Raw genomic sequence first — 21,730 nt, forward strand, 5'->3', positions numbered from 1 at the left:
ATGTATATATAAACATGTATAACTTTGTTTTCAATCAAATGTAAATACTTCTATGTAATGTAATGGTTGTGTTTACTACGCTTACTGTGTACATTGGTTGTGATACTACATGACGTCCTCTGCCCCGGAACGTTTCCGCCATCGGTTTCGGGTGTGACAGATTGGTATCAGAGCCCTTGTTTATAGTGAACTAAGTATACCAAACCTTACATGGTATAAGACTGTAAACACTAAGGGGCTGAAGTGCTCTGAACTAAAAGTATACTTTAAAATATAAGCATTTTTCAGAAGTATACAAGTATACCTAACCGCCGGAATCCGTAACTACGAGTAGAACAAAACATAAGTAATTGGGTGTTGTACGCTGCGGTTAAACCTGGGAAGTTATGTAGTCGTGTCTAGGTTCAATATAGCCTGATCAACTATATTCATTCAAGACACAGCCAACATGTGCTTGGGAGTGACTGTGGTATGCAGCATGCCTAAAACTTACCTGATATCCAAACAACGAGTCATCGTCGCATCGAAACATAAAATACTATGGGAATATTTTAGCCAAAGCCGAATACGTTGTAGAAGTTCGTTCCGAGTGTAGCTACTTATTCCTTCCTTAGTGATAGTTTATCTGCTTTGATAACTCCTTCCTGTTTTATCGCTTAGTAGATCATTATACCTGTCATAATGAGATATCTCTTGTTCCATACCTCTTGATTCAATTCAGAGGACTTATAATCCTCTCCTTCCCGGCTATTTTAGATCAAGATGCCTCCATGGAAAAGACCCAACTCAAAGAACAACCATCCTCTTCCACCACCACCTCGTCCTTAATTTGATCCCGCCATGTTCCAAGCAGCTGTTGCTGCTGCTGCTGTGGCTATCGCTTTGTCACACATGAACCCCGGTGGTTCAGGCGGTCTAGGAGGTGGTACTCAGCCCCAAAACCAGGAAGGTAGCCAAGGACACCGTATGGAGTGTTCCTACAAGGATTTTGTGAACGCAAAACCCACATCATTCGATGACACTGGAGGTGTCATAGCCCTAACTCGGTAGTTCGAGAAAATCGAATCTATTTTCGAAATTTGTGCCTTCTCTAAATCTAATAAGGTGAAGTTCACCGCCTGCACCTTCACCAATAAAGCCCTGACTTGGTGGAATGGCCGAGTCAAATCCCTAACCCTGTGTGTAGCCAATGTTATGGGTTGGGAAGTCATGAAGGAGCTTTTACCTGCAGAATACTGCCCTCGAGGCGAAATGCAGCAGCTAGAGCTTGAACTATGGAACCTGAATATGAAGGGTTCCGATTGAGTGTACGACCGTATATAAGGAAGGTAGTGTACGACCACTTTGAGTGTACAACCGTACACTCATGTTCACGGCCGTACACACCAGTTGATGGTGTTTTTGGCTCGAATGCAACATGATGCAATAAAGTTAACTCATCCCTAACCCCAAAATATGAATGTACTAGGCTTAGAACACTCAAACAAACCTTAAACAGTGCTTAAAGATAGAAGAAACGAGGCTGACTCTCGACTGATTGGCTGGACTTTATAAGATAAAAATTTTCGGGTTGTCATATCATCCCCCTATTAGATGGAATTTGGTCCCAAATATAACTTTCTTAGTAGTACTTGTCACACCCCAAAATGAAGAACGACGGAAACGTTCAGGGGTGGAGGACGTCATGTACAGTATCACAACAATGCAAAGTTGTAAATAAGCAACAACATCATCCATTGCATTAAAAGTAAAGTTTTAATACATGTGTGCTCTTTCATTGTAATAAGACACCAAAATATGTAATCAAAATAAAATAAGAGTCTTGACTGTGCTCTGTCTTCTCAAAACCTAGCCATTGTACCAGTCTACTGGTGACCTGAGAATACAAGTTATTTTGAAAGCGAGTATCAGCATAAAGCTGGTGAATTCATAAGTAATTAAGTGTGATTGCCTTGATTTGGAAAGATGTTATGAATGCCATGTAAATCTTTTAATGAAACATTAGATATAAGTTTGAAAACCCTAGAAAATCCCATATTTCCTACTAGTATAAGAGTAGCCTTCTACCAAGACCCGAATGTTTGAAAGTAATCTTCTACCAAGACCTGTATGTTTTGCTATAACAAAGATAGTTTTTCCTCTTTTTGACTACTACTAACAGTAAATTGTCTACCTCGTCGTTTATGGGAATATATCAAAAAATAAAGTAATAGGAAAACTATAGCCATGTAAGTGTTATCCTTTTGTATTAGGATCAACTCGACATCGCGACTGCCGAAATGTATAACCTTGAACATCCGTAGATTGTTCATTTTCCTCTGTAGCTGGCAGCAGGTTTAAGGAATGGTTAGTCCCGTAAAGGTACCCTTAATATAAGTATTAACCATAGGCATCCGTAGATGTTCATTACCTCTGTTGCTAACAGGTGGGTTCCGGAATGGTTAGTCCCGTCTAGTTATGCTTTTGAACTAGGATAGGCAGAACAATTTACACGTATAATATGTACTAGTAACTCATCATATATAATTTATGTACAAGTATCCATGTAAGTGTATACAAGTAAATGTATATATGTAAATGTATTCATGTAAGCGTATCGATGTAGACGTATTCATGTAACATGTAATGTGTAGTATAGACTCCTGAATGAACTAACTCTGGTGTAATTCCTTGTAATAGGAATAATGTTTTGTATCTCCTAACTATCCCTATATTAGTTAACTGGACGGTAATTGATTGACCAAGAAGGTTTATACACCCTTGCTACACAAGAGTGTGGGAAGCTGAATGAAGGATGAAAGTTATCATATCAATACATATATAGGAACATAAGTGTAAAGATATAGTTTTGATCAAGAAGTTGAAAATGGTTTTGTAAGACATTTAAGAGTTTTGAACTATAATTAACAATGACTTGATGTCATTTTAATAAACATTTGAAAAGTAATACATTTGATAACAAAGTATTTTTAAGATAAAAAACCATTTCATGCATCACATTTTGAAGTATGTGAAATCTACTGGATGAAAACACAGTTATAAATCACATATTATTGATTCAATAACATGTTGTTTTCTACTTGTATTCCCCCCATTAAAGCATTTAAAATCATTTAAAACATTGATTAAGGGGTATGACCTCACCTGAGGATGGTGGTTTGGATGAACTGAACGATGTAGGATTGCTATGTGTCAAGTGAAAACTTGTACACACCCAAGGATCCTATTTAACATATAATCACACATATATGTACCCAATTAGTCTTAAACTACTAATTGAAAATGTTAAGACCTCCTAGAACATGCTAAAGCCCTAAGGATTGCATCTAAGTTGTTGTAGGACAAGGCTTGTGGGTTTAGGGTTCCAAAGGACCCCATTCTTGAGTTTACTCTCCAAGACCATAACAAAAATGAGTTTACGGTCGTAAACCCTTGACTTTACATCCATCAGCTCCTAAGCCTTAGTTTATTTGGTGTTTTGAAGTCTTACATGTCCCTTAGAAGTATTGCTACTTGATGGCTTAGTCCTTGGAAGAGATTAAGGCACCTTTCAACTCCTTTGAGGAGTTCACGGCCCTAGAACCAAATCCCTTAGAGGTTACGGCTGTAATCTCGCATGGGCATGGTGTTTTTGGTTTTTTCAAGTCCCTAACTTAACTAGGAATGGATCTAGGCTAGTGTCCAAGGCTTATGAAGAGTTAAAGCACACCTTGGAACTCTTGATTGCGGTTCATGGTCCAAGAACTTCTTGAGCCATGAACACCTTACTCTTTGTGTTCTTGGTGTGTTTTCTAGTCTTACATACATTAGGGTACGAGTCTAGGCTAGTTTCATTGCAAAAGGAAGGGACTAGGGCACTCTTTTGTCCCTTAAAGAAGGGTTTACGGTCCAAGATGTTCTTGGGCCGTAAACTCTTTGATCTTGTTGTTTTCATACGATTTCTAGGTTATTAGACACATATCAAGCTCTATAATACACTTAGATAGAAGTACTCACGATTTGGGACGAAAGGCCGAAGATCCATGAGAGAGAATTTTGCTTTTCTCTAGTTGGAAATGGAACAAATGAATAAATGTGGCTAAGGACCATATATATACCCCTAGGGTTTTGGACCGCAAACTCTATGTTTGGGTCGTGTAATTCCAATTTCTTGGAGTTTGAAATGTCATTGTTGCACAATAACCCTAATAGCATCCCCTCTCCTGGCATCTCCTAAAGTGTTAATCATAAAATGTTAAAACTTAACCACTCGTAGACCTAGCAACATTGCCCTAATGTCCATAGTAGGATTCATACCTGGTCCATCTATCATTACTTCGCGTATACAAGTCGTATATAATTAAGTTTAGTAAGACGGTCGGATGTGCGACTCTACCCTAGGTCCACAACCAAACAAGGAACAGGAGATAGGGCGGAAACACACATACTAAATCTGCATAATCATAATCATATACCACTGTAGCGTATACACTATTAGTGATAGGTGTGCTTTATTCGTCCTTAGCCTCCGTTCTTGAACTTGATCTGCTGGACGAGTGGTAGTTCGGGAAGGTCTGTTGAATATATAGTCATAAGGTGTCAGAGGGCAAGGTAATCATCACATGATTACTTTGGGGTTTAGAATACGCGGTACACGATTCTGAGGTCTGGGTTAGGTTGTCGTTACGAATGACGAGGGTTTCGTGAATTTGACGGTCGAGGCAATGAAAACATACGAACTTAGTATGGTGAGGAACACTCCAATTCATGACGAATGATGGCAACAAACTGTATACAGAAACAAAGGTTAAGCCGATTTGAAAGAAGCGTTTGTTATACGATGGTGTAATATGACTGTGATCGACATTGTAATCGGTGTAATTGTTCTAGTGCTTTATGTTTTCCCCTCGATATTAACACTACCATAAATCGTACCTTGATTAGTGAGTACTAATAGTGCAGTGCTTCGATAACTAGTGTTGATACTCTATAGAATGATCCTCCTCGGTATCTCTATGATCTCTTGGTATTTACAAGTTATGTATAAATAGATGAATAAGACGGTCGACTGATTGGCTCTGCTCTAAATCCACAAGTAAACAAGGAACATGAATTAAGGCGGAATCACTCACTCTAAGTCTGCATAATCTTAGCTATGCACAACCCTGATGTACATACTAAGTTATTATAGCTTTCCTATACGAATCTTTAGTTCCCTTTAGAATGTTGTGATTTGTTTCAGATGAGTGAGTTATTATTATTACTGTTAAATATTTCCCCAAATTTTAAACTTATATAAATATAATTTAAATTTTAAAGTAATTATTATTTCGTAGACGTACCGCTGGTCGCTGGGGAATCTAGGGTAGTTTCTCCTGCGGTGATCATTAGAATCCGTCCATCCGCGCCTGAGTTTTTCATGATTGGACAGTCCCTCTTGTAGTGCCCTGTCTCACCATAGCCATAGCAGGCCTGGTTTACTTCAACTCCGAGGACTTGGGATATCGGTTGTGTCGGTGCCCTGTAGAACAGGGCAGTGTGCCCCTTCCTATGGCAATTCAAGCATTGCAATCTCGGTGTGGTGGTATTTACAACCATCATACTTCGGAGTGTTCCAGCCTATCGACCGGTAGGTGCTGCAGTAGCAGGTCTTATGGCGGCATATATAGTACCCATTTGCTGCTCTTGCGGTGTTTCCTGGGTTGTTCCCTCTTTCCTCTTTTTCCCTGACATTTGTTTATGGTTGATGGGTTTTATACAAAACAACCAATGCTATGTGTGCATGCAACCCTAGTTTGAGGATATATGTTTTTACTATTAGACATACAAGCATTCAACACAAAAACTAGAAACCCTAGGAGGCATATGTAATTTTTGAAATTAACATTTAATTAAGGTTAGGATACATACCTTTATTTTTTATATTGTAATAACAATGAAATCCTTGAAGATCTTGAACTTTGGTAGCATGCGCCACAAGTGTCCTGCCTCTAATGGCTCACAAACAAACATAGCAACCAAGGATTACTATGGAGAGAGAAAGGAAGTGGAAAATTCAGCCGTAGCCTCTCTTGGAGTGCCCTTAGACAAAATCGAACCCTTTAAGTGTTTATATAGGTGATTAGGAAGGTTTAGGATAAGGCAGATGTATCTTGGATAACCCTGATCCCCTAACTTCCTCCCTAAGGCTTCCAAGGCACCATTATAGTTTACTAGGATGTTTACTTGAATTGATACTGACTTGAATAATAGACTCATTTATCTACTGAATTATAATTGTACTTTCGAAATGGTGTTTTATAAACAATAAAGTAGCATAACTTTAAAAGAGTTTTGAAATGGTTTTGATCACTTATAAAGCATAAAAAATCCTTTGAATATGATAGTTATTACAAATAACATCTACAAAATTATCATTGCGTTCAACTTGTATTCTCTCTCTCTCTCTCTATCTCTCTCTCTGTCTCTCTCTCTCTCTCTCTCTCTCTTTCTCTCTCTCTCTCTTCCCCCCCCCCTTAAAAGCATTTAAACATTTAAAAGATTGATTGTAGGGGCATAAACGAGTCCACGAATGAATTCTCGAAACACAAACGAGTCCTAAATGACATATATTGGCATATATAGGCATGTAATTAGTGTTTTAAACAACTAATATGCAAGGAAACTCCCTTAGGGACTAGGAAACACTTGAAATGAAGTGTTGAAATCATATGTGATTGATCAAAGGGGAGTGTATGGCGAAGGGAAGAGTGTTCACGGCCACACTTGAGTTTACTACCACAGCAAGTGTGTATGGCCGTACATAGTCCAAAATGGTGCAATTTAGGGCTTGATTCAGGGGGATTCAAGGGTTCAAGAGTTCTAATGGATAACAAGTACCTAGCAAGTGTTTAAGGCCTTAGGTTATGCGTCAAACAGGAGTTTGTGACCATACATAGAGTGTATGGCCGTACACTATTGATGATCATGAGTTTCATGATGTTTCAAGGCTATCAATCAAGTGTTTAACATGTCTAACTAGGTGATAGAGGGAATGCTCACACTATTGGATCTCTTTAGGGGTTCACGACCCAACAAAAGGTGTGTGTTCTTGGTGTTATTGAAGATCTAACCCAAAAGAGGTGTTTTCACGGATGAAATCAATGGGTGATACCCAATGAGTGTATCAACTAAACAAACGGAAGGAATACTTACATATTTGATGATCAAGGTGAAAGGATTGATGATAGTTGAGAGAGAACCGATTTTATAGACATTGAAGTGTGAGGAATGGTAAACATGAATGGAATATCTTATATATGGGAGGTAGTGTACAGGCACATTGAGTGTACGGTCGTACACTCATGTTCACGACCATACTGTAGCACCTGGTTTTGGAATGTGTTCTTTTTATTAAATCTTTTAATAATTTTGCCTTTGGCCTTGGACTCGGCGAGTTGATGGACCAAGTCGCCGAGTAGAAGTGGGATGAGGCACGGAGTTTAAGTTGTGGACTCGGCGAGTCGAGTTCCAGACTCGGCGAGTAGACCCTGTTTGGGCAAAAACCCTAATCCGAGCATTTGCACCCAATTTAAACACCTTAACTCGGCCCCCTTAGTCCCATTTTCTCCCAGAAGACCCCCAAAGCAAACCCTAGTCGTTATTGAAGCAATCCAAGGCTTTTGGGAGTGATTTTGGTGCTTTTGTGTTTCAAGGAAGGAAGGAAAAGCTTGAACGATTAAGATGAGGCTTGAAGGATTCGTTTTTGAGCATCATTTGCTTACTTCAGAAGGTATAAAGTCTACACCGTTCTTGCTCTTTTGATAGATTCCATTCTGTGGAGTTTTAGGGATTTTCTAAGCCATTTTGGTCACCAACCATGATTGCAAGCATGGTTTGAGGTTGATGTTTCAGATCAAGGTCCTTTGAGCGGTTACAAGGCAGAAAGGAGTGCTTTTTCACTCAAAGAAGGCCCCATGCATTTTGAGAGCTTGTTTTAGGACCTTTTGAGCTTAAAGTCCCATGGAGGCACGTAAAGGTTGTAACTTTACGTGCTAGATTGATTGTAGAAGCTTAGATCTACATTTTGATCAAGTGTTGTACATCAGAAAGCGAAGATTCAGTGAGTGGTTGTGAGCAACTCGGCGAGTTCGTTGTTGGACTCGGCGAGTTTAAGGATCTGTCCCATATCAGTTGAGGGTCATAAGGACCCAGTTGAGTGTGGAAAGGTTTTAAGGGGGTCCCAAGGGGTGACCCAACGTTCTGGACTAAGCCATTGTTCTGGAATTCATGGGACTTGGCGAGTGCATGAACAGACTCGGCGAGTCCAAGGTAATCTTCTTAAGGATGAAGATGAACTCGACGAGTTGTTCATACAACTCGGCGAGTCAAGGACGAGACCTGAGTATCAGTTGATGATGAACTTGACGAGTTGTTCATACAACTCGGAGAGTCGGATGAGGATTCGGTCGATGTTCGTTTAGAAGGAAAACTCGTCGAGTCATCGTCTAACTCGACGTGTAGAGACGGGTTTGAGGTCTAATGGAAGGATATGGACTCAGCGAGTTGGCGAGCCAACTCAGCGAGTCAGGTCAACTAGAAGTCGACTTTGACTTTGACTTGGTCAGGGGGTAAAATGGTCATTTTACCCTAAGAGTTGATGTCAGTTTCTGACTATGTGTTTTGTGGGAATTTTAGCTGGAGGATTTCCGAAGCAGCAACAGTAGCAGTCAGAGGATTCCCGCATAGCCTAGCAGCTACTACGAGGTGAGTTACCTTCCAGTAGCGGTGGGTCTACGGCCACAAGGCCAGCCAACCAGTAAGGATCGTATGCTAGATGTTTTTCTTTGTTATATTCGTTTGTGTTTTTGCTACCTGATATGTTATATGTTAGCGTGATATGGTATGTGATAGTGATAGAGTTCTGTTGTTAGGACCGACGGGTAGGCTAGGCACCCCAGGTATGCCTAACAATATGTTATGACATGTTTAGCTGCTAGCATGATTTGTTACATGAGATAAAGGTAGTAGGAGGGAGAAGAGTCCCCGAGATTTGGTTGTTAGGACCGAAAGGTATGTCAGACACTCCAGATATCTCCGACAATAGATTATGCTATGATATATGTGATAGTAGTAGTAGGGGTGAAATAGTCTCCGAGGTTCGGTTGTTAGGACCGAAGGGTAGTCAGCACCCCATAATGGCTCGACATGGGTAGGTCAGCGCCCCAGAATGGCTTGACACGGGTAGGACGGCACCCCAGAATGGCCGCATGGGTAGATCGGCACCCCAGAATGGCCGTATGGGTAGGTCGGCACCCCAGAAATGTATGGCAGTATGTATGTGATATGATTGTATGGTATGTGGTACGATGGGGGAACTCACTAAGCTTCATGCTTAAAGTTTTCTGTTTGGTTTTAGGTACCTCTTCAGCGAAGGGCAAGGAGCTGGCGCGGTAGCGGCACATCATACACACACACACTTTGGTTTTCTGCATTATGAGATGTTCTTGGATTTTACTCTGACATTATTATTATTTTCATGTTTTGGGTTTTTCAGACACATATATGTTTTATGAAATGATATGATCGGATGATGTTTTACTACAAATGTTTTACAAACTACTTAATTGAAATGAAATTTTTGGGCGTGAAAATTGGGACATTACACCTACACACCAGTTGATGGTGTTTTTGGCTCGAATGCAACACGATTCACTAAAGTTAACTCATCCCTAAACCCAAAACTTGAATGTACTAGGCATTGAACACTAAAAAAAACCATCAACAGTTTTAAAGATAGCAGAAATGAGTCTGACTCTCGATTGATTGGCTGGACTTTATAAGACTAAAACTATCGGGTTGTCACATCATCCCCCCGTTAGATGGATTTTCGTCCCGAAATTTGCTTTATTAGTAGTACTACTGAGATTGTGCTCCTCTGATTGGTAGAATACCCACTGGTAGACCTAGAAACTTTGCCCTAATGTCCATAGTAGGATTCATACCTGGTCCATCTATCATTACTTCGTGTATACAAGTCGTCTATAATTAGGTTTAGTAAGACGGTCAGATGTGCGACTCTACCCCAGGTCCACAACCAAACAAGGAACAGGAGATATGGCGGAAACACACATACTTAATCTGCGTAATCATAATTATATACCACTCTAGCGTATACACTATTAGTGATAGGTGGGCTTTATTCATCCTTAGCCTCTATGATTGAACTTGATCTCCTAGACGAGTGGTAGTTCGGGAAGGTCTGTTGAATATACAATCATAAGGTTTCGGAGGGCAAGGTACTATTCTCATGAGTACTTTGAGGTGTAGATTACGAGGTAGACGATTCCGAGGTCTAGGTTAGGCTGTCGTTACGAATGACGAGGGTTTCGTAAATTTGATGGTCAAGGCAATGAAAACATATTAACTTAGTGTGGTGAGGAGCACGCAAATTCATGATGAATGATGGCAACAGACTCTTTACAGAAGCAAAGGTTAGGCCGATTTGAAAGAAGCGTTTGTTATACTACAGTGTAAATGTTCTAGTGCTTTATGTTTTCCCCTCGATATTACCACTGCTATAAATCGTATTGTAATAAGTGACTACTAATAGTGCAGTGTTTTGATAACTAGTGTTGATACTCTATATTATGATCCTCCTCGATATCTGTTTGATCGCCTGGTATATACAAGTTATGTACATATAGATGAATAAGACGGTCGACTGATTGGCTCTGCCCTAAATCCACAAGCAAACAAGGAACATGAATTAAGGCGGAATCACTCACTCTAAGTCTGCAAAATCTTTGCTATGCACAACCCTGATTTACATACTAAGCCATCATAGCTTTCTTGTACGAATCTTTAATTCCCTTAAGAATGTTGTGACTTGTTTCAGATGAGAGAGTTATTATTATTAATTTTAAATATTTCCCCAAGTTTTAATCTTATATAAATATAATTTAAATTTTAAAGTAATTATTATTTCGAAGACGTACCGCTGGTCGTTGGGGACTCTGGGATAGTTTCTCCTACGGTGATCATCAGAATCCGTCCATCTGCGCCTGAGTTTTTCGTGATCGGACAGTCCCTCTTGAAGTGCCCTATCTCACCATAGCCATAGAAGACATGGTTTACTTCCTCTCTGGGGACTTGGGAGAACAGTTGTACTAGTGCCCTGCAGAACCGGGCATTGTGCCCCTTCCTGTGGAAATTCAAGCATTACATTTCCCGACATACTCTGGTGTGGTGGTAGTTACACCCATCACACGTCGGGAGTGTTCCAGCATATCGACTGGTAGGTGTTGGAGTAGCAGGTTTTATGGCGGCGTATATAGTACCCATTTGCTGCTCTTGCGGGCTTTCCTGGGTTGTTCGCTCTTTCCTTTTTTCCTTGACTTTCGTTTATGGTTGATGGGTTTTATACAAAACATGCAATCCTATGTGTGCATACAACCCTAATTTGAGGATCTATGTTTTCACTATTAGACATGTAAGCATTGAACTCAAAAACTAGAAACCCTAGGAGGGACATGTAAATACATACCTTTATTGTTATATTGTAATAACAATCAAATCCATGAAGATCTTGAACTTTGGTAGCAAGAGCCACAAGTTTCGCGCCTCTAATAGCTCACAAACAAACCTAGCAACCAAGGATTACTTTGGAGAGAGAAGGGAAGTGGAAAATTGGGCCCTATCCTCTCTTGAAGTTCCCTTAGACGAAATCCAACCCTTTAAGGGTTTATATAGGTGATAAGGAAGGTTTAGGATAAGCAGGTGTATATTAGATAAACCTAATCCCTTAACTTCCTCCCTAAGGCTTTAGAGGTACCCTTAGAGCCCAAGGAAACCCTAGGACATTCTAGATTTCGTTCCATCCCTCTAAGGGAGGTTCTAGAATGCTCAATGCTCAACTTTTTAACATTGTCACCTTTAGTCCCTGCAGTTTCAGTTCATTCCTTAAATCCCAAAATTAATTCCAAATTAATTTCTGATTAAATATTAATTAAACAATATGATATCTAATTAATATATTATATCCATAATTCATCAATAAATTAATTTATTAACCAAGTAATAAATTAATAGATCATTCTTCTCTCCCCAATAATAATCCTATTCAATTGCAGGTTTGAAGGCAACCCGAGAGGACATTGCTACTGTCAATTCAAATACATACCAAATATAGTTATGGGCTTAGACACCTAATCCAACAGTCTCCCACTTGGATAAGTATAATAACTATATTTGTAAGTATAACTTCGAAATTGACTAGCAAATTTTAGCTACCAAAAGCCGTTGTTGAATTCTGATCTTATTAGTGACGTGTCCTTAAGATAAGGGATCAAATATTCCTCCATTCTAGATATCGTATACACTGACACATGGATTTTAATAATTCTCACTGTCTATGTGTTGTTTTCGATTTCCGATTTATGATGACTAATAACAGACTACAACTTAACACATCAACTTACTCTTGGCTTGGCCAAGCGCTTAGGTGCCATCACTAAATCATCGAGGGGCCCACAAATATCGCTTTTATCCACTTTGGGTAAAAGGAACGTATAAACTTCGACTCCGATGCTCGCTTGTATCTACTCATCGAATCACACACAATAATATGTTTTATAACAACAAGTTACTGGTGTGTTTACGTATTATGAATGTGCAACTGACTTGTAGAATATAACTTTCTCGTCTCGGTTTCAAGAATATACGATATTCTCGTCTCACCAATTACTCGTGATAAAATCCATGAAGCGATCCAAGTGAGTGTGGGTTTAATCCAATACTCTAATCTTATAGAAGCACTCATGAACTCTGCAGCAAACTTGTGCTATTTCCAAACACTTTAGACAATCTACAGATGGATTCATGACAGTCTTCATTCATACCTACGTCCAAAGTATGAGCGATTGTGGAAGATTTGAATAATCTTATTATTCGGGATGTCAAAACATGCAAAGTGAAAGACAATAGTAATACTAATCCTATATGTCCCCAAACCTTTGAGTATAAATAAAACATTTTTTAATTAATCATCATATTGATTACTCATTATTTGTTGTTTCGTGTATCAACTTCTTGCTTGAATTATAAAAACAGTTGTCCCATGCACCAAGAATGCACACTATGTTTAACTATGGTCCTTACTTCGTGAAATAGATCAAATGAACACATTTCCAATGATACTCATTTCAAAATTCCTAATCCTAATCATTAGTGTAAGAATACAAAGTTGTCGCCACCACTTGAATTTTTTAGATTTTAACATTTTATGCAACAGTCCTTTCGTAATGTCACAGCACAAAAGTCACCAAGACTGGGCAAATAAAATTACAAAGTGCTCTATTGGATATTGTTACATGGCAATCCCATAGATGTGAACTTTCACATTCAAAATACATTCCTTTGAACATCCTTCTTGCATAAAAGTTTCTAATCTAGACATAAATTCTTAACGTCGAACTCCCAGTATGGAAATGTTTCCATATTTTCCATATGACAACTCATTCTAAATAGAGTTTTATCTATTTATAATAATGTCAATATGGTCCATCCGCTATTATACTTCCAGCCGCTCACAAGCGACCAATCCTTGGTGAACCTTATATTGTCCTGGATAGTTGTTTAATTATTTTAGTGAAATTCGAATCTAGACCTTTTTCCCTCTTAATGCCCTAGGCATTTGGAAAAGTTTAGTACGGTCAAATATTACAGCAAATGCAATCAATCCTATACCCGAAGCGTATGGGACACGATTCACAATAAAAACATGATACTTTACCACTTTCTTGATATAATATTACCATATATAGAATTCCTTTATGTTGATTCTTTTCAACATAACATCCATATATGTCCTTTGACTAAATTCATTCAAAATTTCTCGATCTAAGCTTTCAGATTTCGAAACGAAGTATAATATTCTCTCCCTTAGTTATAGCAAAACAACCTTTTAACCCCGGCAACTTTGCAAAGTGAAACTTTTGTTTTCTATAAGTATTGCTAACTTGCAACACCTAAAATAATAATCATGCTCCCACTCATCATATCCAGACCATCATAACATTTATGCTCCCACTAGCTTTGACACGTATTCAGAAAACAATTTGACTTCTAGAAAGCAATACTTATTGACTTCCAAAGTTCATATTTTGTAATACGATATGCTTCGATAAGCCTTTATCTAAGCTTCCAAAAACTCATACACCTTTCCTTAGATAGCTCACATGTGTGTCCAAACTAATTCAGAAATTATATTACTAAGTCCCAAACGTTCAGACTAATCGCCAAATCTCACAATTTGAACTATGAAGAGAGATGCCGTATTCATAATCGAATTTGAGAATGTAATTTACATAATCGCTATCTCCTTAAAATCTCACTTAGTGAAAGCGTTTCTTCACAATCATTTTCATGAAGGAGAGAAACCTTATGACACTTAGATTTTATGGTGTATGTGTTCTTATCCATGTGAATTTGTCATAACCATTATCGTAAGATAATGTTCGTGACAAATCCAAACTCATATGGACAAAACTTGTTCATACTTAATTTCTTGCCATCAAGGGTCCCATCATTGCTTCCAAGTTATTTAGCAGTTCACCTATACTTGTCAATGTTCTTTCATTGAACAAGATGCTTGCCTTTATGCAGTCTATTCAGAACTCGTAGAACTCATATGCATAGTTTACTAAACTGGAATAGCTCATAAACAAGGATATGTCAACACGATAAATTGCAAACCTCAAGTCGTGCGCTAGTGTTTAATACTAGGTTTACTCTTGATTAGTTCTTGAAACTTTTCAAGATCATTTAGACTCGCACTGACTGCTTTTGATATAAGATTCTCCTGTAAAGAAACATTTCTTGACAAACAAATATTCAATAGTTAGTGTGGATTTTTATCAAGACAAAAACTACACAAAATTGGTATTAGTTGGTCTTCGTCATATCCAATTCCTCAGAATTTACCAATTTCAAATGTGCAAGCGTAAGAAAAACAATTTTCTACTTCACATTTAAAGTGTGTGTTAGATCTTCTTAAGATGTGTCACTATATTCACAATCTTGGAGTATGAATCTAAGACTTGATTATGGAACGAAGTATGACTCATCCTTTTGATTTAACCACTTCAATAATTTCTGATTCCTCTTCTTAGCCATACTAGTGCACTAAGATGTCCTTAGAGGATTAATTGTGATATGGTTTCATAATCAACAAGACGATCATAAAACACGATACAAAAGTACTCTCCCTTCTTCTTAGATTTGAGAAACTTTTATCTTTCTACCTAATTGATTCTTGTTATTTGTTCTGTCATACATTGATACTTTTCAATGATCCAAAATTACACTTAATCTTGTAAGCATAACCACATTTACTAGACTTTTAGTAAATCATGATGAATAATCTTATTATTCTTTGTGGTGGACTTGACTAGTGCACAACATTGTGTACCAGTTCTCCTAGTCTTTCACTTTACTCTTTGTCAAGGAATTAGTCTTAATTTTCCAAATATGAAGGTTCTCATTTATCATACAATACAATTTGTATGATTCCAAGTTTCTATCCAATTGAAACTCAGGTGACAAGAATCTTTCCTTATTTGGTAAATTCACGACATTTCCACAAATAACATAACTAAGAATCACATCCATTTCAACATTGCTAAAACAATAAATACACAAACGTCAATTTCTCATACATAGCATTGCAAGGAATAAAATAAATAAGACAAAAACAAAAATATATTTTATTTATAAAAGGTGCGGAAAAACTTGTCCTTACCATGCAATTCAAATGAAAAACTATGTTATTACATATTCCTAAGAAATCTATCATAACTCTAAAAATAGCAGCTCCAAAAATGCGATCATCGAATCCATTTCTTTGCGATCAGGCTCAGTTTACTTCTTCCTTTAAGCTTCCTCTCTTTTCTTCGATTCTACAAAACATCAAAAAATGTAATCTTATTAAATAATGTACTAAGAATAAAAATAAATAAGAACTTACAAAGTTAGTTAATGGATTTTACGTTAAGTAGAGTCATATGTCTTGACTCTCCCATCTCTTAGATCTCTCAGGTAGACAGGGAAGCTTCTTCTGCAATGCCCTTTCTCTTAGCAATAAAAGCAAATTGACTCTTTTGGAATAGCGCACGAAACTATTCCAGACTTTGCCTTTCTCTTATGGTCAAAATTTTCAACCATGGCATGCTTTTCGTTGCCATTACCTATGTCAATGGAGATTTGGAAGGCAGATCTACCAATCAACTTTGCTTCTCCAGTGCGCCAAATCATTTCTGATTCAGCAGCAATAAGCAAATAGGTGAGATCGATGAGGGTCACATCGAGGTCCATCATATATTACTCTCTTACGAACTCACTATATGAGTCAAGAAGCGATTGAAGAACCCAATCAACAGCCAGTTTCTCATAGAAAATGACTCCAAACATTTTTAACTTGTCAATGTGCGACTTCATCTCTATGATGTGTGCACACACTGACTTTCCTTCTTCATGTTTACTTTGCAAAAGGGATTGAGTGAGATTGAACTTTTCAAGCCTTTGAAGTTGTGGGTTAGGGAGAACAATAGGAGGATGTGGAGGAAGTGAACCATGATCTATTGTTCCTTGATCGAATCATGGAATATCATCTTCATGTGGAAAGCTTGTTCCAAGGGATTTGGGAAGACCATAGTTAGAATTAGACATCTACAAAATGGGAGAAAATTCGAGTCAGTTGATTGAGTCCTTAATAAAACACCCAAATGAGATATTAAGGCTAGGATCCAACACAATGTTCTACAATTTGGAAGAGGGATGTCGTAATCCAAATTGTAGAACATTTCCAGGTAGGTAAATGATGATTTACCAATTTCCACGATGAAAAACGAAAGGAAATTTAAGTTTTAATTGAATTGAAACTCCTAGATCTTTTGAGATTCATTGAAATTTTCAATGCCATGTTTTAATCTCCTTTGTGCCCTTCATTTGTGACTGGGATGCCGAGGATCACAAACAAGGTGTGGATAACCTTGCAAATTAGCTTAGTACTCTTGATGTTATGAATCACCTAATCAATGTGTCAGTTAACCACACATGCTCCATTGATCTATGATAAACATCAAGCTACCCATTGCGATACTTCATTGGTCCCATATTAGTGTGTCGATTAACCACACATGCTCCATTAATCGACCAATATGGGTGCACTGTGCAATTTCATGGATTAGCACCAATTCCACATTTTTCCTAGAGTAGCTAAGATTTGGGAATTTATAAAAGTGTTTTGTTACTTTGTTTTACATTATACTTATAATGGAAGGTTCTGTCCTATCCTACCCATTCGGCTAACGACCATCCACTAGTCAAGAGTGCGGTGGGTAAGAGTGGATACCCATTCAATCACTATTTTATAGGCATTTCCTTAAACACCCCTTATAGACCAACTTCGTGAATGAGGCCTACTAACAGTAAGACTGACTCTTTACTTATACATATATAATATATTAGACTTTTAATTTTATATAGTATAAGGGTACATTTTAAAATTTTAAATTACTAGGTGGTCTAATTTAATAAACTATACCTTTTAATTTAATTAAATATAAACCATATCATTATGGATTTATTAACTCTCTTTTAGTTACACACTTAATTAATTTAATAAAACCATAAGGGTGTGATTTGAACTTTTCAAAATACTAGTGTTTTAGTCAAATTTAAAATTTTTCGAAAATTAAAACCTTTTAATTTTAAAATCTTAAATATTAAAACTTTGATTTAATAATTATCCAAAATTAAACAATTAATTTAAATTATTAAATCATGAGGAATTATTCATTTAAATTAAAAAATTAATTTTACCTAATCTCTTTATCCCCTAAAATTCAAAATTTTGGGATGGAATAATTCAAGGATCTTTAATTATCTACTTAAACAGTTAAAAGGATAATTACAAAAGATGTCATTATCCTAATCCTAAAATTTGGGAATCTTATCTTGGGGAGAAAGGAAATGATTTGAATCCTTATCATGAATTCGAAAATCCCAAGGGTTAGGAAACCCTAAAATTTCGAAATCTTGAGGCCAAAGGAAAGGGTTTAAGAAACCCTAATAAAATTTCAAAAACCAGGATTAAGGAACCCTAATTTCAAAAATCCAATCCTTAGGGTTTATTAGCCATAAACCCTAATATGTCATGTTCAAACTCTTGTATCAAATACAATTGAAAACAAAGCCAATGGCTTTGATACCACTGATGGGTTTTAAACAAAACAAACAATCCTATATGTGCATGCAATCCTAATTTGAGGATCTATGTTTTCACTATTATACATACAAGCATTAAAGACAAAAACTAGAAACCCTAGGAGGCACATGTAATTTTCGAAAATAACATTTCATTGGGGTTCGGATACATACCTTTATTGTTATATTGTAATAACAATCAAATCCTTGAAGATCTTGAACTTTGGTAGCAAGCGCCACAATTGTCGCGCCTCTAATGACTCATAAACAAACCTAGCAACCAAGGATTACTGTGGAGAGAGAAGTGAAGTGAAAAATTGGGCCCTAGCCTCTCTTGGAGTGACCTTAGATGAAATCCAACCCTATAAGGGTATATATAGTTGATATGGAAGGTTTAGGATAAGGCAGGTGTATCTTAGATAACCCTAATCCCTCAACTTCCTCCCTAAGGCTTCTAAGGCACCCATAGAGCCCAAGGAAACCCTAGGACACTCTAGATTTCATTCCATCCCTCTTAGGGAGGTTCTAGAATGCTCAATGCTCAACTTTTGAACATCGTCACCTTTAGTCCTTGCAGTTTCAATTCAATCCTTTAATCCCAAAATTAATTCCAAATTAATTTCTAATTAAATATTAATTAAACAATATGATATCTAATTACTATATTATATTGATAATACATTAATAAATTAATTTATTAACGAAGTAATAAATTAATAAATTATTCTTCTCTCTCCACCAATAATCCTATTTAATTGCCAGGTTTGAAGGCAACCCAAAAGGACATTGCTACTATCAATTCAAGTACATACCGATTATAGTTATGGGCTTAGACACCTAATCCAACAATGGTCTCCTCCCTTTGATGGCTCGGGAACGGGGACAGCTATTCCATGGCAGACTCTATGGTCAATAAGTCGTTGCGCCTGGCGTTGGGCGATATCGAATGTAGTTGGATTAAAAGACAATACATCTCCTTTGATCGGGGTAGATAAACCCCAAATATACCTTTCTATCTTCTTAATCCTGGGGTAACCATCTCAGGTCATAGTGCTGCCAGATCGCTAAACCTGTAAGTGTAGGTGATTATGTCTGAGCCGAACATGGTATGCTCCCATAGTTCTTGTTACTGCTTTTGAACTTCGCCTCTTGGGCAGTATTCTTCCATCATAAACTCTTTTAGGTTTTCCCAACATATTGAGTTATCTACTAATAGGTTCAGTGACTTAACATGGCTATTCCACCATGTTAGGGCTCTGTCGGAGAAGGTGCATGCAACAAACTTCACTTTGATCCTTTCTAGGCAATGACAAATTGTGAAGACCGAATCTGTTCTCTCAAACCATCGCATCAGAGCAATCACTCCACCATTTCCATAAAGAATTTGGGTTTGCAGTTCATGAAGTCCTTGTACGGACACTCCCTTGGGTGCTCGTGGGTAACTCTGGGGTTTGTTAAGTGGGTATCGCTACCAAATCCATTGGTATGACTTTTGCTGATGTGAGCTAAATCAGTTGTTATTGCGGCTGATATCATTGCTTGGAGAGCAGCGGGAACGAATTGAGGAGGACGTAGTGGAGTTTGAGTTGGAGTTATCGGAGTAGTGTGTCTCGCTGATCTACGAGGAGGCATATTTGCTAAAAAGAAAACAAAGATGAGACGGGAATTAGTCTATAGCAATGGATATATGCTAAAAGATAAAAGACTAAGTTATCCTAGTTCTGAGTGTATCTGGTTCTGAAGTTCATAGGGTTTTGGGAATAAGTCTATAGCAGTGGCTATCCTCGAATGAATATCTGCAAATTGAATAACTGATACTAGCTGCATGAAAAGAAATAATCCTAACACATAGTGTGAGTAGTGTATTCACTAGCTCACGAAGAAAATTATGGTAATTATTTATTAGTGTGACACATAATACGTTTTAGTTTCTTAGGCTGATCACTTCTTGGAAATCTCTCCTTGATCCTCCTTGTCTCCTCTATTAACTGCTATGATAGAGTGGTTACACCGATTCGAGTTTGTTGTGCGAGAACGGAAGTGAGTAACATTATGGGGTGATCCTTACTGGGTCCTCCTACAATTGCGCAATGGATACAAGTTGTATTTAATTTAAGATTAAATAGACCTTTGAATAAGTGATCCTACTCCAAAACCACAACCAAACAAGGAATAGGTAGTGAAGCGTAGATCACAAATTCTAAGTCTATAAAATCTCAATTATATAAAACCTTGGGAGTATACACTCCAAAATCATAGACTACAAGAAGGGTCTTTTAAATTGTCACATAATTTATTTATATTGCCTAAAATACTCCTATATTATTTTAATGTAGTGAACTTGGTATGTTTTAAACTTATTGATGTTTTGTAGTATCATAAAATACTCCCATAGTGTTCTAACTTTTTGTTCTGATCTAAAAATCCCTTGAATAGTGTTAGGTAAGTTTTAAGACTGTTGCAACACCACATCACTCCCAAACACATTTTAGTTACATCTCAAATGAATATAGTTGATTAGGCTATATTGATCCCAGATATGATTAGACAACTATCCAGGATTGACTGCAGTTTTCAACCTTTAAATACTTCTGTTCTATTCTTCTTGTAATACTTGATGTAGTATGTATATATGTATAAGCATGTATGTATACTTTTATAAATTAGTGTTATATTCTTAAAATATATTATTATTCAGAACACTTAGGCCCCATTTTATTTATAGTTGTATATGTTTTATTGGTTGATATACTTAGTTCACTAAAAACAATGCTCTGATATCAATATGTGACACCCGCAAACCGGAACGGCGGAATGTTCGGGGGCGGAGGACGTCATGTTTAGTATCACAACACAAGTATCATAGCAATCATAGTAACAAACAACTATTTTATTAATATTAAAGTGTTTACAATTAGTGATTCACAAAATATTCAATCCGAAAGTAAATAACAAAACAAGACATGAAGCTATTATACTTCATCTTCTGAATCCCGGCGCACGTACCAGTCTACTAGTTTCCTGAGAATACAAGTTGTTTTGAAAGAGTAGATCAGCATTTAAGCTGGTGAATTCATAAGTATTTTAGTGATGTAAAGTAAGTTGTAAGTTCTTTTAGGAAAGTTTACCTGTTCTTCCAGAAGATCCTATATCTTCTAATATCATGAAAGATAAGTAAAAATGACTCTACAATCCTTTCTATCAGTGCTAAATGGATACAAGTTATATAGAATCCAGATCAAACAAATGATCGATTGTGTGAATCTTCCATAAGCCCACAACCAAACAAGGAACATGAAATGAGGCGGAAGTCACACATCCCATTGTTTGTTAGATCTTTACTGTAGATAACCATGGTGCATTTATTTTGTACTCATGGAGTTAACTGTAATAGTTCCTTTAATTGATGAAAAACATCCTTTAAGAAAAACCCTTATTTGCTTTAGTAAAAATGGTAATGACAATTGTTCCTTCTATAATCACTTAGTTTATACAAGCTATATATAAT

The sequence above is a fragment of the Lactuca sativa genome, chromosome 8 (genome assembly GCF_002870075.4).
Source record: "Lactuca sativa cultivar Salinas chromosome 8, Lsat_Salinas_v11, whole genome shotgun sequence".
NCBI classification, from domain to species: domain Eukaryota; kingdom Viridiplantae; phylum Streptophyta; class Magnoliopsida; order Asterales; family Asteraceae; genus Lactuca; species Lactuca sativa.